This window comes from Centroberyx affinis, unplaced genomic scaffold (genome assembly GCF_046629955.1).
Source record: "Centroberyx affinis isolate AG114_WGS23_722 - 3 ecotype Tasmania unplaced genomic scaffold, CSIRO-AGI_Caff_v1 ptg000251l_1, whole genome shotgun sequence".
NCBI lineage: Eukaryota > Metazoa > Chordata > Actinopteri > Beryciformes > Berycidae > Centroberyx > Centroberyx affinis.
Window position 1 is genome coordinate 62,501 of NW_027278934.1, and position 14,740 is coordinate 77,240.

The window sequence follows — 14,740 nt, forward strand, 5'->3', positions numbered from 1 at the left end:
CTCTCCCTCTCTCTCTCGCTCTCTCGTTCTCCGGATCCAGTCACGTTGTTGAAGCGCAGTTCTCGTAGCATACAGAGGCATTGATGTCTCTCTCTCTCTCTCTCTCCCTCTCTCTCTCTCTCTCTGTGAAGGCGTCAGCCGCCCATGGAAGGGCAATCCATATTTGTTTGACAGCAAAAGGAAATAATGTATTAACCCAATACCTGCCCTCGTGTGTAATGTGTAGGCTGGCCTTGTGCCTTACTGCCTTTGTGCTATTAGTGTTAGTGGTATTCAATCTGTGTGTGTGTGTGTGTGTGTGTGTGTGTGTGAGTGAGAGAGAGAGAGAGCGCGAGAGAGAGAGAGAGAGAGAGAGAGAGCATCTTTGCTTTAAAGTATTCCTCACATTAATGCCAATAGCGTATGGAAGAGAGAAAGACAAAGAAAGAGAGAGCCAGTGTGTGTGAGGTGAAAGTGTGTGTGTGAGAGAGAGAGAGAGAGAGAGGGAGAGAGAGAGAGAGAGAGAAGATGGGCTGATGTGGGCCTAGCGCATGCTAATGAAGCAGAAACCGACTGAAGCAATTAGCAATAAGAGAAGAATGGAAGAAATGAGAGAGAGAGGAGAAAGATCATGGAGAGAGAGAGAGACAGAGAGAGAGCGAAAGGAGGAGGTGCAACAGTAATTGGAGCAGTCTTCTTATAAGGCTGGGATGCACAGGTGTGTATTGGGCCTCAGGTGCAGAGAGAGAGAGAAAGAGAGAGATAGAGAGAGAGAGTGACACTGTTCATATCCATTATATAAGAGAGTACTACCCTAAATGTGTTCTCACTTCTTCCTCTGTCTCGCTCTCCCTCTGTCTTTGTGTCGGTCACATAGGCGCAGGCACACACACACAGACACACACACACACACACACACACACACACACACACACACGGGTTTGTAGGAGCTAAAGAGGTGTGTGCAGTGGGCAGACAACATGTTGAAGCCTGAGTGGTAACAGACGATTACTTCCACTGGGCTTCTCATGGGCGCTCATGCACACGTCAGGGCACACAGAGCAGATGGCTGGGGCCTGGGACAGAGAGAGAGGGAGAGAGAGAGAGAGAGAGAGAGAGAGAGAGGGATGTAGAGATCGCTGGGAGAGAGGGAAGGAGGAATGGGGGAGCAGAGGAGAAGAATAGAGAAGAATGGCATAGTTGAGTGGAGAAAATTAAAGCGGTAATCCTTAAGTTGCTCATTGCCTTGGTGTTTCTGCACTGCACTTCCCAGAGATCACCTGTCAATCAAAGTCAGTGTGGGCGGAGCTTGGAGTTCCTGTTGATGCAGTTTGAGTTTCTCTTTTCTTTGTCTGTTCTGCTCATGCTAACTACCTAGTTCTTCTTCTTCTTCTTGTTATTCCAAACAAACCGCTGTCGCTGCCCCCGGAGACGTAAAACGCATCACTTCCTGTGCGGCAGAGGATTTTTTCCCGGGAAAAAGCTACCAGACTCCCAGCAAATGTAAAAAGCTTTCATTGGTTGAATCACCATTGTGTTACGAATCGGCGATAGATAGTAGCAAAAAGGACATTAACACAAATGGAAATGTCACAGAGTGTTACTTAAGTTTCCAAAGTGCTATATATCCATTTTGGGAAAAAAGTGCTACTTTAAATCCTCAAAACAGACTTGATTCTAATTTAATCCTTAAAACACACAGCTACTTTGTATGCAAAGGCCTTAAGATGATTCAGAACTTCAGCAGCAGCACATTTGCATTCATGCCAGCAATTATTTTGTCAGTGTGGGTGTCCATTTTTTTATTTTTTTTTTGCAAATGGCGGATCTCATTTTGGAATTAAACTCTTCCAAATACACAGGGATGGAGGGGGAGAGGAATGGAGAATGAAATGAATGAGGAAAAAGAGGGATGAGGGAGGGAGAGAAGAAGAATTGAATTGCACAAAGAAACAAAGACGGGCGGTCTATTTTAGAACTAATCTTTGCATAACCAGGAAAAGAGAGAGAGCTGGAGAGAAAGAAGAGAAAGAGCGTGGGCAGAAAGAAAGAGGCAGATGGGGAAATGGCAGAGAGAGAGAGAGAGAGGGAGGAGAGAAATGAAGGTGTGGAGGAAGAGGAAGGAAGAAAGAAACATCCGGTCAGCGAACGCCACGTGTCGCTTGAGTCGGATCAAAGGAGACGGAGAGAGGTCAGAGAGGAAGGAACAACGGTGGAGAAAAGAGAGGGGGAGGAGGCGGAGGTGGAGGATGGAGGGATCAGCTCGAGGGATGGAGTGATGGAGAGATGAAGGGAGAGACGGTTTGGGGGTTGATGCTGCTGCAGAGAGACGGATAAATGCTTGGATCAGTGGATGGATAGCTAGGGGCAGATAGGAAGGGAGACAGAGAGCCCAGGCCTGGGTTTGGAGAGAGGGATGGAGACGGAGGTGAAGATGATGATTGGAGAAGGTGTGAGATGGATGGAAAGAAAAAAAAGATGGGTCTTCAGCAGTTCTTTGGCTATAACTATGGGCAATCGTTTTTTTTTTAATGCTATTTAGATCAGTTTTGTTAACTATTTCTGGAAGTAGGGTTCTACACTGAGGAGTTCTTGGAAAACTTCGCTCGAGTCTCAAGTCAGTCTCAAGTCTTGAGGCACAAGTCTCAAGTCAAGTCCCAAGTCTGAATGTAGATTACCAAGTCAAGTCCAAGTCAAGTCCATGTCATTAATGTCAAGTCTCAAGTCTAAATGTAGAACAGCAAGTCAAGTCAGAACAGATCAAGAGTCCAGTATCAATTTAAAATCTTAAAGAAAACTAAATATCTAGGACTTTTCAATGCAATATGGTTTTAATAGGATAAAAACAGCATCATGAGTTTGATTTCTAGAATCAGTTTCAACTTCAATAAATTCAATCAAGATCTCAAGTCAAGACTTCAGAATCCTTTTCAAGTCATCAAAGTACAAGTCAAAGTCAAGTCCCGAGTCACCAGAACCCAAGTCAAGTCTCAAGTGCATCAAGTTGAGTCTCAAGCATTTAGTCCACACCTCTGCCAAAAGGTTATGATTGTCACTGAGAAGCTGCTTTTTTTGGCTCTAGCCCATCCAGGAACTTCTCACTGTCTTGGTGCTTTGACAGCAGTTGGACTTTCTATGATTGTAGAGTGAAAACATGGATAGAAAAAAACAACAAATGGAAGAGGAAAGAGGGATTGAGAGCAGGTGGAGAGGTGTGGCTTTGAGACCGAAGACGCATACAGCGCCTTAAGGACCTGGAGCGGCATGGAGAGAGATGAGGAGAGACGAGGGGAGGGGAGTGATGGAGGGAAGAGGAGGGAAAGAAAGGAGGAAAACGAGAGAAAAAAGAAAGAATCAAGTGAGCGAACGTCATTTGTTTGTGCGTTTTCACACACCTCGCTTACCATTTTTAGGGTTAGACAGAGTGGTTTGAGGTGGAGGGAGGGATAAGAGGGGATGTGGACGGGATGAAAGAGGAAGGAGGAAGGAGAGATAGATGAGCGGAGGAATGACTGAAAGAAAAGAGTATGGGAAGAGAAAAAAAACAGATTTACTGGAAACTTATCATCGTTAGGGTTATACCAACCAGAAAGTTTATACACACACATACACTTACATATGAAGCACACACACACACACACATATGTCCCCCCGGCTGCGGCATAGTAAAACACACACTTATCATCCTCTGTATCAAGCATCCTGCCCCCCCCCCCCCTCCCCGCCTCTGTAAATAAATCATATCCATAGAGTGTGTACAGTGAGCTGATTCAATTTTAATGCCATTTAGGACGATGTGCTGAAAGAATATGGCCGCCGCGGTAAACACAGTCGTATTAATCATCATGTAAAGATAATGCGGCTGAATTATTGATACACGTGAAAACCTAGTTGTGTGGAGCGGGCTTTGTGGCGGTGAAGCCGGAGTGGGGATTGTGGGTAATGGTATAGAGCCACTGACGACAGAGATTTCAGTGCTGGAGGGGTGTGTGTGTGTGTGTGTTTTTGTGAATCAGAGCGATATATGTGTGTGTGTGTGTGTGTGTGTGTGTGAATTTTCAATACAGTTTCCTACTGACTGATCACTGAATGAGATTGTGTTTTTTTTAGCATTTGATATGAATAAAAAAAGACACATATGCACATATATGTTTTTGCGCCCTGTGTGAGGGAGGAAATGTGAGTCTGTGTGTGTGTGTGTGTGTGTGCGTGTGTGTGTGTGTGTGTGTGTGAACGGTAGCCAGTAGTATGGATGCGCCTGCCAAACATCATTTACTGTTGTGGTGCCAAGAAACGGTAGCCTTTGTGTGACGACAAACCGCCCCAATCCGATTTGGCTGGGGGAAGCTCTCTCTCTCTTTCTCCCTCTCTCACTCTCTCCCTCTCCATTTTCTCTCTCTTTCCCTCTCTCTCTCTCCCCTATCTCCCCGCGATGCTGGAGAGTTGAGACAAGGAAACGAAGAAAAAAAAAAAAAAAAATCACTCTTTTGTTATCCAGGTTTCCACACCGCTCGTCGGAAACGAAAGATAATCTCGTCAGCGATGAACTGGACTCATGTCACTATAAATAGTTTTATATGCCAAACTGGTTGACTATAAGCTATCTATAAGGTGTGGTTGTTTATTTTCCTGCATCATTTTTAGACAATAGTGTGAGTGCTGAGACGGTCTAATGGCTTTCTGTCATCCTCACTTCAAACACAAAATTCATGAAAAAAAAAGGCACCCAACATAAATAAACAGATAGTTTTAGCTGCATTAGTGTCCACTCCTCTCTACTGAGTCCCTCTAGGTACGCTTATGCCACATTACAGTATATATGGATCAATGTGATACATCTTAAACCTTTATTTTAGCCTTTATTTTAACTTCCTTTCACTGCTATATTCTCTATATCTGCTATATTCAAGGGATCAGTAGTTTTTAGGGGGTTTAGAGCAGTCATTTCACCCTATCCAGATTCTCTAGACTCTACTCCCTGATAACACACATTATTTTAAGGGGATTTGATGGCGTACTCCCCCCCCCCCACCAACCAGGTTTACGTCTCTTGACCTCATCCCCATCTCTGGCTGTCCCCGTGCGATGATATTGATCGTGAAAATGTAATATATGGTGATAATTTGGGCAGCGGGATGGAGTATCGGAGAAACCGTTAACTTAGACCGACATTAAATGGCTACCAGCTCCAGGGCTGCCGTTGCGTAACCAACCCTGACCTCTGACCTCTCTGTGGAGAAGAGCAAAAGACGAGCGGGGGAATGTGAAGCGGGGCGTTTCTCGATCAGTTCACATACGATACAGAAGTAGCGTAATACAATAAACAGTTCAATAGTATGAAAGAATGAATCCATTTTCCATCACAGAAAGTCATGAACTCCTCGCCTTGTGCCGCTGGCGAGCAAACCTCAAGTCGTACAGGATCAGGTCTGTTTTCACCAAACTGCCTCATCATCATTCTGCAGCTTTTGGGCAAAAAAAAAAGAAGAAGACATTTCGACAGAGACATTAGGAATCCATTAAGCGTCGTGGCTGTGCGCAGAGTGAATGGACTGTGATTTGGGTGATTCATCCCCAGGTCGGCCGGCACAGCGTTCACGCTCAGCCGGGCGGGGGGGTGGGGGGGGACAAGCAGCCTCTCTGCATGTTTTAAAAACACGGGGTGACACAGCGAGCCCGCATGCATTATTCATCGCACAATGGAGCCTTCCACTTGAGTCTCAATTTCATTACGGAATCACAAGGTATGACAAATCTTAGCCTACAGAAATTCATCTAAAAGCATGTTTATGCTTCCGAATAGACAACGCAGCCGCAGCTTTCTCCCAGTCGGGTGTCTTCGGGATAGGCAGGGCCGGGGAGCGACGGAAAACCCGGAATAGTGTTATGTATTCTAAATACAAAAAAAACATGTAACTACAGGTTAGCTCCTGCGGTTTCTGCTTGTAGCAAAGCATCTCTGATGTTTACTTCACCCATATTGCATTTTAATGTGATAACTTGTAACGGCAATGGAATACAGCATATGGAATACAATGGGATTCAGTTAGTTTTCAAATGCCGTTTGGTAGTTTAAGTTCAGTTTTATTTAACAAATTAATTTTTAGTTTTTCAGTGGTCATGCCTGTTTTGGTAGTAGCTGTAGTAGCTTTGTGCCTTCAGATATGCAAAGTACATCTGAAGACGGAGTATTATTAATGCTTTCATGTTGATCAGAGCACATTCATGACGACAAGCTTCTTCCTCCTCCTCACTGCACAGTAAGGCAAGTGGCAAAAAAATAGAAGTGAAAAGAAATCAGGTTCATTTTTATTGTGTTTCCATTAGCTTGGGAGGCAGACTTTTTTAGTTTCTGTGCCAGTTTTTCCATTAGGTTTTGTTTTTATTGGCTGGACCGCAACAGCGGGGCCAGACCTATAAACGCAAATGCCTGTCACTCACTGACTGATTGACTGATGAAGTTACACCATTGGTCGGCCGTGGCACGTGGCACACCCATACACAGTCCAGCCATATACTAGGTTTTGACCTAGTCTTGTTCCATTAGGTTTTGTTTTTATTTTTACCTATGCCTAGTTTTCGTCTTAGTTTCAGTTTCAATTGACTATAATAACCAGGCTTGCGTCTTGAAGAGGCACAGAATTTGAGTATGAGACAGTCTCCAGCCTGCATGATTCCACCTATTTGATTGGACGCTTACGAGCAGACGGGGTTTCCCATTGGTTGTCAGACGTCCTGCTGCGCTCCTGAGTAAGCGCTTTTCACTGCGTCGTTTGGCGCTTAGTTAAGTTTCATAAATCAGCCCAGACAAGTTTCTTATGATCACCTCGGCGCTTAATTTGCGGCGGTTTCGACGGCGGCGTGATAAACGAGAGCCGCTGAGCATCACTCACGCCTGAACACACTCTGCACATAGGTAAAAAAAAAAAATACATGGTCCTGAATCCATAAAGCGTCAACAGTAGTATGCGGACGCGTTATGGGACCATATGTTTCATGCCCCTCTGCTTCTGCTCACGCTCTGCTGTTCAGTACACCTGCTCATACGTCTTACACATGATGATCGACCTATAGACACACATGATGCACCTACAGGCCTCTGGCTGCTGGACACATGCCTGCTTTACTGCATGCTGCGGCGCACACACACACACACATACACACACACACACACACACACACACACTTGCAGGCGCACACACGTAGGAATATATAAGCTTGAACACATACATAGACATGCTCAGATACATATGTATACACATGCATGCACACACGCACACACAGACATGTATGCATGGATTCACATATAAATTCATGCACATGCGTTCACCCACCCCCACCTCTTCACACACACACACACACACACACACACACACAATGTTTTATGCTCTCTGAGCACTGGGCGTCCGAGCAAGCGAGTGAATGAGATCTCAGTAGGAAACAGGGTGGTGAGGATGGTGATTTGTGTTTCTGTGTGTGTGTGTGTGTGTGTGTGTGTGTGTTTGCGAGTGTGTGCAGTGATGATGATGATGATGATGTCACCGTGTTCTTCTGCTCCGGTTGGCGCGGTAACCGCTGTCACCTCTGATCTTCCTCAGCTCTCCTCCGTCGTGTCTCTCATCCCCCTCCACACACACACACACACACACAAAATACACATACACATAAAACATAAACACACATGCGCATAAATCCACACTCACACACATACACCACAAACACACATACACACTCCATCATGTCCCCCCCCCCCATACACACACACACACACACACTTCAGTATGTGTCCCTCTCACCTCTCCCTGTCCCTTATCACTCGCAGACTTTCTGGCTCTCTCACACTCATACATCACACACTCATGTGCACACGGTCACACGTGCACACACACACACCCCTCTCCGATGAGGACTGCCCCCCCCTCCTCCTGTCCAAGGCCTGCGGTGCTTCTTAAACCCCAAGAGAACTCTCTCTCTGGCGTACCGAGCTATTTATAGCCCTCACTGGTCTTAGATTAGTCTGCTCTCTTCAGCCTTTATGTAATTTACCTCTTACTTACCTCTGGGATACAAAATTATCTGTGTGTGTGTGTGTGTGTGTGTGGCTGACAGCTTCTTTACAACCACAGTATCTGCCGCACATTGAATCATTCACTTAACAACTGAAATATATTCATACATCCAATGAAATTGCAACAATGACTCCAACGACGTTTGCGTTAGATTATTCTCAAATCAAATAAATGTATCTGGGTGAGGTATTGCTCTTAGAGTGCAGCGGAATTTCAAACCATAAAATTTATGGGTTGGGAGGAACTGAATAGAAAACAAAACCCTGGCCTAGGTTTATAGACTTTCTTATATAACACTAGAAAGACCAAGTTGCTGTTTAGAATTTAGCAAATTGAAATAACTCAGCTTTCAAAATGTCCCAACATGACTTTTCCCAGATCTTTCTGTACAAACTTCAAAATCACACAATGCAGTAGTTTGAATTACATTGACCCCTGTCAATTGATGGCTTGTTCCCCAAATCCATTGGCCTTTCTAGTCTTAACACTAGAAGTATATTTTTTTTCCATTCTGTTTTGATTTCCATTCAAATATACCTATTTTAATCACTATAAAGAAATAGTTTGCCACTGCCATTACACCAGCAGCCACTGGCCCAAAATGGTGCCACATGTATAATTGTTGTATTGTTTTATCCTTTGACTTGACTTGATAACACAGTTCAAACTTGCAGTCATGTTGTGGTCTCTATTGTGGTTTCAGCTTCTGTTAAGCATTTGATTTAAAGCCTCAATCCGTAATCACAGTGTGGTCTCTCATTTTTTTTAACTGATTGCTAAATATGGGTTTTATGTGTATTTTGAAGCTGTAAAAGGTTTGTTCACATTTGAAACAGACTTTGAGTTATGATGCTTAAAAGAGAGACAAACTCTTCAACAGCATCATGGGAACCCCAAGTTACCCGTCATAAAAAAAAAGCAAAATTAGATATGATATAACAGACAGGAATAACACGATTTGCTACTGCTATTACTCATAGAGTTCCCCCTTATAAACTGTGCGTCAATGTACGGTGGAGACTGAGTGGTTATATGTTACACAGTAAACTTTTTAAACGGTGCCTACCTTTTAAGAACAGCACAGCTTGCTCCTGAATCATCTATCCCAGCAGTCGTGACCATAAACTATATCTCTGTTAGTCATCTTCTCTCTCTCTCTCTCTCTCTCTCTCTCACCCCTCCGCAGCTCCCTCCCAAGGCCATCTCTCACCTCGCAAGGTTTATGCGTTTAATAACGTTATTGAAAAGAAGCGGAATAAAAAGGAAGATGCAGCCTGAATGTGTGTGGGCCCCACAGAACTGTGCATTAACAATTTATCTTCCCTGTCTCTTTTCTCTCTCTCTGCCGTCGTCTCTCTCCACCCTTGCATCCCCCCGTCGCTCTCTCCTGCTTCTCTGTCCTCCTCTCTCACCCGATTCTTCCCTCTCCCCCTGTCTTTTCCCCCTCATCCCATCTCTACCTCTCCCTCTCCATCCCCTCCTTCGTTCCCGTGCAGGGGATGAAGTGGTTCGGCAGTATGTCCCTCAGCAGCGGCAGGAGCAGGAGGAGGGGTAGAAGGAGCGGCGGTTCTAGCAGTAGCGGTGGTGGTGGTGGTGGTGGTGGTAGTAGTAGTGGCGTGCTACTCCCCTTGCTTCTCCTGGCGGCGGTGACCCTGATCGCCGGCCCCGTCGCGGCACAGAAGCGGACCGGCGGCGGCGGCTCGGAGAAGGTGCCCGTCCTGAACATCGCCGTGATCCTGGGACGCACGCGCTACATCTCCGACCGGGACATCCGGGCGCTGTGGAGCAAGGAGGACCCCATCGACGTCAACGTGGTCACACTGCTGGTCAACGAGACCGACCCCAAGAGCATCATCACGCACATGTGCGACCTGATGTCCGGGACCAAGATCCACGGCGTGGTGTTCGGGGACGGCACCGACCAGGAGGCCATCGCCCAGATTTTGGATTTTATTTCCTCGCAGACGCTCATACCCATCCTGGGCATCCACGGAGGGTCCTCCATGATCATGGCCGATAAGGTAAAGGGAAGGATTGGTTGGATGAGTGGAGGGACGGAGGGAGAGGCGGTGGTCGGGTGGATGGATGGTTGGTGGAAGAACAGGTGGATGAATGATGAAGTTGTACGAAGACAGATGGGTTGTAGGGCTGCAACTAACGATTATTTTCATTGTCGATTAATTTGTCGCTTATTTTCTCGATTAATCGATTAGTTGTTTGGTCTATAAAATGTCAGAAAATGGTGAAAAATGTGGATCAGTGTTTCCCAAATCCCAAGATGACGTCCTCAAATGTCTTGTTTTGTCCACAACCCAAAGATATTCAGTTTACTGTCACAGAGGAGTAAAGAAACCAGAAAATATTCACATTTAAGAAGCTGGAATGAGAGAATTCTGACTTATTTTTCTTAAATAATTACTTAAACTGATGAATCAATTGTCAAAATAGTTGGCGATTCATTTAATAGTTGACAACTAATCGATTGATCGTTGCAGCTCTAATGGGTTGCAGAGTGGATTGAAAGGGAGAAGAGTGGATGGGAAGGGTGGATGGAGGAATGAATTGAAGAATGGATGGATGGATGATGGATGGCTTTGCTTTGGTTTGATTTGGCTCGGTATACGGATGAAAAGAACTGGCTCGGCACCTGCGCTGAACCGAGGAAAACAGTCGACTGAAGAGAAAATCAAGCGCACGCACACACACACACACACACACACATCAACTTTTACATATCTGGCTGTCGGTGCTGTCAACAGACTGTAAAATGGTAATGATAACTTTGTAATGCTAAGAGGCATAAAGAGAAACTTCGCCTGTAAGCTGCACCTTGCAAAATATCGGGCTGGCTCGTGTCTGTCTATTCATAGCTTAGGGAAGCGAGAGGAGACAGAAAGAGGGGGGAAAAAAAGAAGCAGGCGAGTGTTGGGGGGGTGGGGTGGGGGGAAGAGGGGTGAGAAGAGAAGGAGGGGAAGGAGGGAAGTGTCTGGGGAGAGGAGGTGGAGGAAAGGGGGTGGAAAGGGTGAGTATCCGAAAAGAGCGGGTGGGAGCGACGGGAGGGCGGGGAGGAGCGCTGGAGGAGAAAGGGGTGGAGAGGAGGAGGAGGGAAGGGGCGACTGTTTGAAGAGAGAGAGAGGGGGGGGGGTAAAGAGAGAGACGGGCGGAGAGGAAATCGGAAGGGGTGAGGCGTCTTAAAGGTGCTACGTGAAGCGTTTTTAAACGTCGATACATCACTGTCAAATTCATCCCTTGGTATAATTGCAAATGAGACCATGGTTAAGACGATTGGCAGCCTCTATCGCACACCAGTATTATTTTTAGTTCGTTTCTCAAAAATATCACATTTCCCATAAAAGAAAACCGTTGAGTTAATATTTGTCCCCCTCCCCCCCTCCCTGGTGTCGCTTTGTGTGCCTTTGCTTTCTCCTTGTCTTTACTGAACATGTTGGAAGTGATTTTTCCATCTGCCACTGCGAGAAACTCTGAAAGCTTTACCTTCGATTGCGCCGGAAGAACAGCGCCCTCTTCCCGTTTTTGTGCCGTAAAGCAATCTCCCTTTGTGCCGTAAAAAGAAATCCAATCCCCGACCGGGCGGCACGCAATGTAAATGCCGTGTGGAGGCTGTCGATCTTCTCAGCAGTCGTCTCGTTTGTTTACGGTAATTATACGAATCTCTCTACGTTCATGTGGTAACGCTTTAATGCTACACATAGCACCTTTAAGCGAGGGGAGAGGAGAGAAGAAGGGAAGGGGGGAGAGTGCTGGAGGAGAGGGCAGCAGGAGGAGGGAAGAGGTGAGTGGCTGCAATAGAGGAGGCGGAGAGAGGGGAAGAGGAGAAATGAAGGGGTGAGGGATAATCCCCTAGCTTGACCAGAGGGGTTGGTTGAGTGGACAGGAATTACAGAATGTACTGAGTGGCACCTGCTGCCGAACACCTACTTTGGCAGCACACACACACACACACACACAGACAGACACACACACACACACACACACACACACAGACAGAGACACACACACACACACACACACACACCTCATGTCCGCTGTCAGCGACTGTCATTGAAACAGCAGTGATCCCATTCCTTGACAGCGGGAGTGTTTCCTCTGCAGGAGCAGACAGGGAAAAATAATCCACTTTAAAGTGCTTGCCCGACCACTCTTCTTCCTCTTCTTTCCTCTTCTTTCTTACCCTTTCCTCTCATCTCTCCATCTCTCCTTGCTTCTTTTCCTTATATTCCCCCGGACAACGTTCATAGAGTCTCTCACTATTCCCAGGTTAAGGTATATAGTGTAGAGTTCTTTACCCTCTACAAGTTATGGTATACGTATGCTCCCTCACCTTTTCCAGGTTAAGGTTTATATGGTCTCTCACCATCTCCCTGTTAAGGTTTATATGGTCTCTCACCCTCTCCAGGTTAAGGTTTATATGGTCTCTCACCCTCTCCCTGTTAAGGTTTATATGGTCTCTCACCCTCTCCAGGTTAAGGTTTATATGGTATCTCACCCTCTCCAGGTTAGGGTTTATATGGTCTCTCACCCTCTCCCTGTTAAGGTTTATATGGTCTCTCACCCTCTCCAGGTTAAGGTTTATATGGTATCTCACCCTCTCCAGGTTAGGGTTTATATGGTCTCTCACCCTCTCCCTGTTAAGGTTATATGGTCTCTCACCCTCTCCAGGTTAAGGTTTATATGGTCTCTCACCCTCTCCAGGTTATATGGTCTCTCACCCTCTCCAGGTTAAGGTTTATATAGTCCCTCACCCTCTCCAGGTTAAGGTTTATATGGTCTCTCACCCTCTCCCTGTTAAGGTTTATATGGTCTCTCACCCTCTCCAGGTTAAGGTTTATATGGTCTCTCACCCTCTCCAGGTTATATGGTCTCTCACCCTCTCCAGGTTAAGGTTTATATGGTCTCTCACCCTCTCCAGGTTATATGGTCTCTCACCCTCTCCAGGTTAAGGTTTATATAGTCCCTCACCCTCTCCAGGTTAAGGTTTATATGGTCTCTCACCCTCTCCAGGTTATATGGTCTCTCACCCTCTCCAGGTTAAGGTTTATATAGTCCCTCACCCTCTCCAGGTTAAGGTTTATATAGTCTCTCACCCTCTCCAGGTTAAGGTTTATATGGTCTCTCACCCTCTCCCTGTTAAGGTTTATATGGTCTCTCACCTTCTCCAGGTTAAGGTTTATATGGTCTCTCACCCTCTCCAGGTTAAGGTATATATAGTTCTTAAGACTGGAGACACGCTAGAGGATTGATCTGGTTGATTTACACCAGATTTGGTCATACACACATCAGAGGAGAAATCCCGATCGCTTGGTCCCACCCATGGTCAACAAAGATCTGGTAGTGTAGAGCTTACAGATTCAATATTATCCACACTGATCGACTTGCAGACTGATCTGAGCTGTTTGAAATATACAACTCGGCATCTGCAGGGTCCTGGACAAATCAGATTTACCCAAATTCTCTTTGTGTTTATTCTTAGTTTTTTTCCATGCATATTAATACTAATATTAATAAGCAAAAAGAGAGAAAAAAAAATGTGTGTGATGCATTGCGTTTTCAAACTCGGTAGGGATTTTGAAACGTCTTCTAGCGTGTCCCCAGCCTCCCCCTCTCCTGGTACATAGTCTCTTCCCTTCTTTTTAAAGTTTATGTAACTCCTCAGCCTCTCTGGGTTAAGGTTTATATAGTTAGCCTCTGAAGCCTAAGTAGCGCAGTCTTTCTTCCGCCTTGTTCCATGCAGATTTCCACTAATCCCCATGTGAAATATGAAGAAGAGAAGCTCGCCTCCAATGATTACGCCTCCCGGCTCGTAAGACCCCGAGTGTGTTTGTCTATTCGCGATTACGCCTTCGCACTCGCGTGTGCATGCGTGTGCCGAATGTCCATGCGCATGTATGCTCTAATGCATCATGTGTGTGTGTGTGCTGTATGCGTGTGGAGACGTGCGTGTGTGTGTGTGTATGTGTGTTTCCCTTCCCCATCATTCGGAGGCTAAATCTCTTTGGGCGGTTGGTGATGATGACTTTCAGTCGAAGCCGTTTCCACGTCAACCTCTAGAGAATCTTATCTGAGAGCTTCCCTATTTAAAAAAAAGAGACCAGTTACGCCTCATCTCCCCTCTCTCCTTCCTTTCTCTCCCTGTCCTTTCTCTCTCCCTCTCCCCCACTCTCTTCCCCCCCCTCTCTCTCTCTCTCTCTGTCTTTCATTCTTGCTTGTTAATTAGATAAATGTTGCAGCATCTCCCTGCGTTAGCCCCTTCCATACGTCTCCCAGCCTTTGTTGAATAATGCATCGCTTGCCTGTATTGAAAAGAATACATTATTGATTAAGGAATGAAATGTCTTCCCCTCGCTGCATTACAAGCAATTCGGCTCGAAGGTACCACCCCGACGACTCTTTGAAACGGGGGTTATGGGGAGAGGAAAATGATATATCTGCCTTTCTTTTGCTTATTTCTCCCGTGCTTTTATTCCCTCCGTCTTTCGTTAGTGATTTTGTTGTCTTTCCTTGTCTCTTTCTTTCTGTCAACTTGCCATCGCTCTCCTCTCACCCAGTGTAATTGCGTGGGTGGCTGTCTGTCTTGGCTTGTTGATTGGCTTCATGTAATTCTCACGCTAAATGGTTATCGACTCCTTCGCGGGCCAATAATGGCAACTGAGTCATGTTGGTCACGAACACTG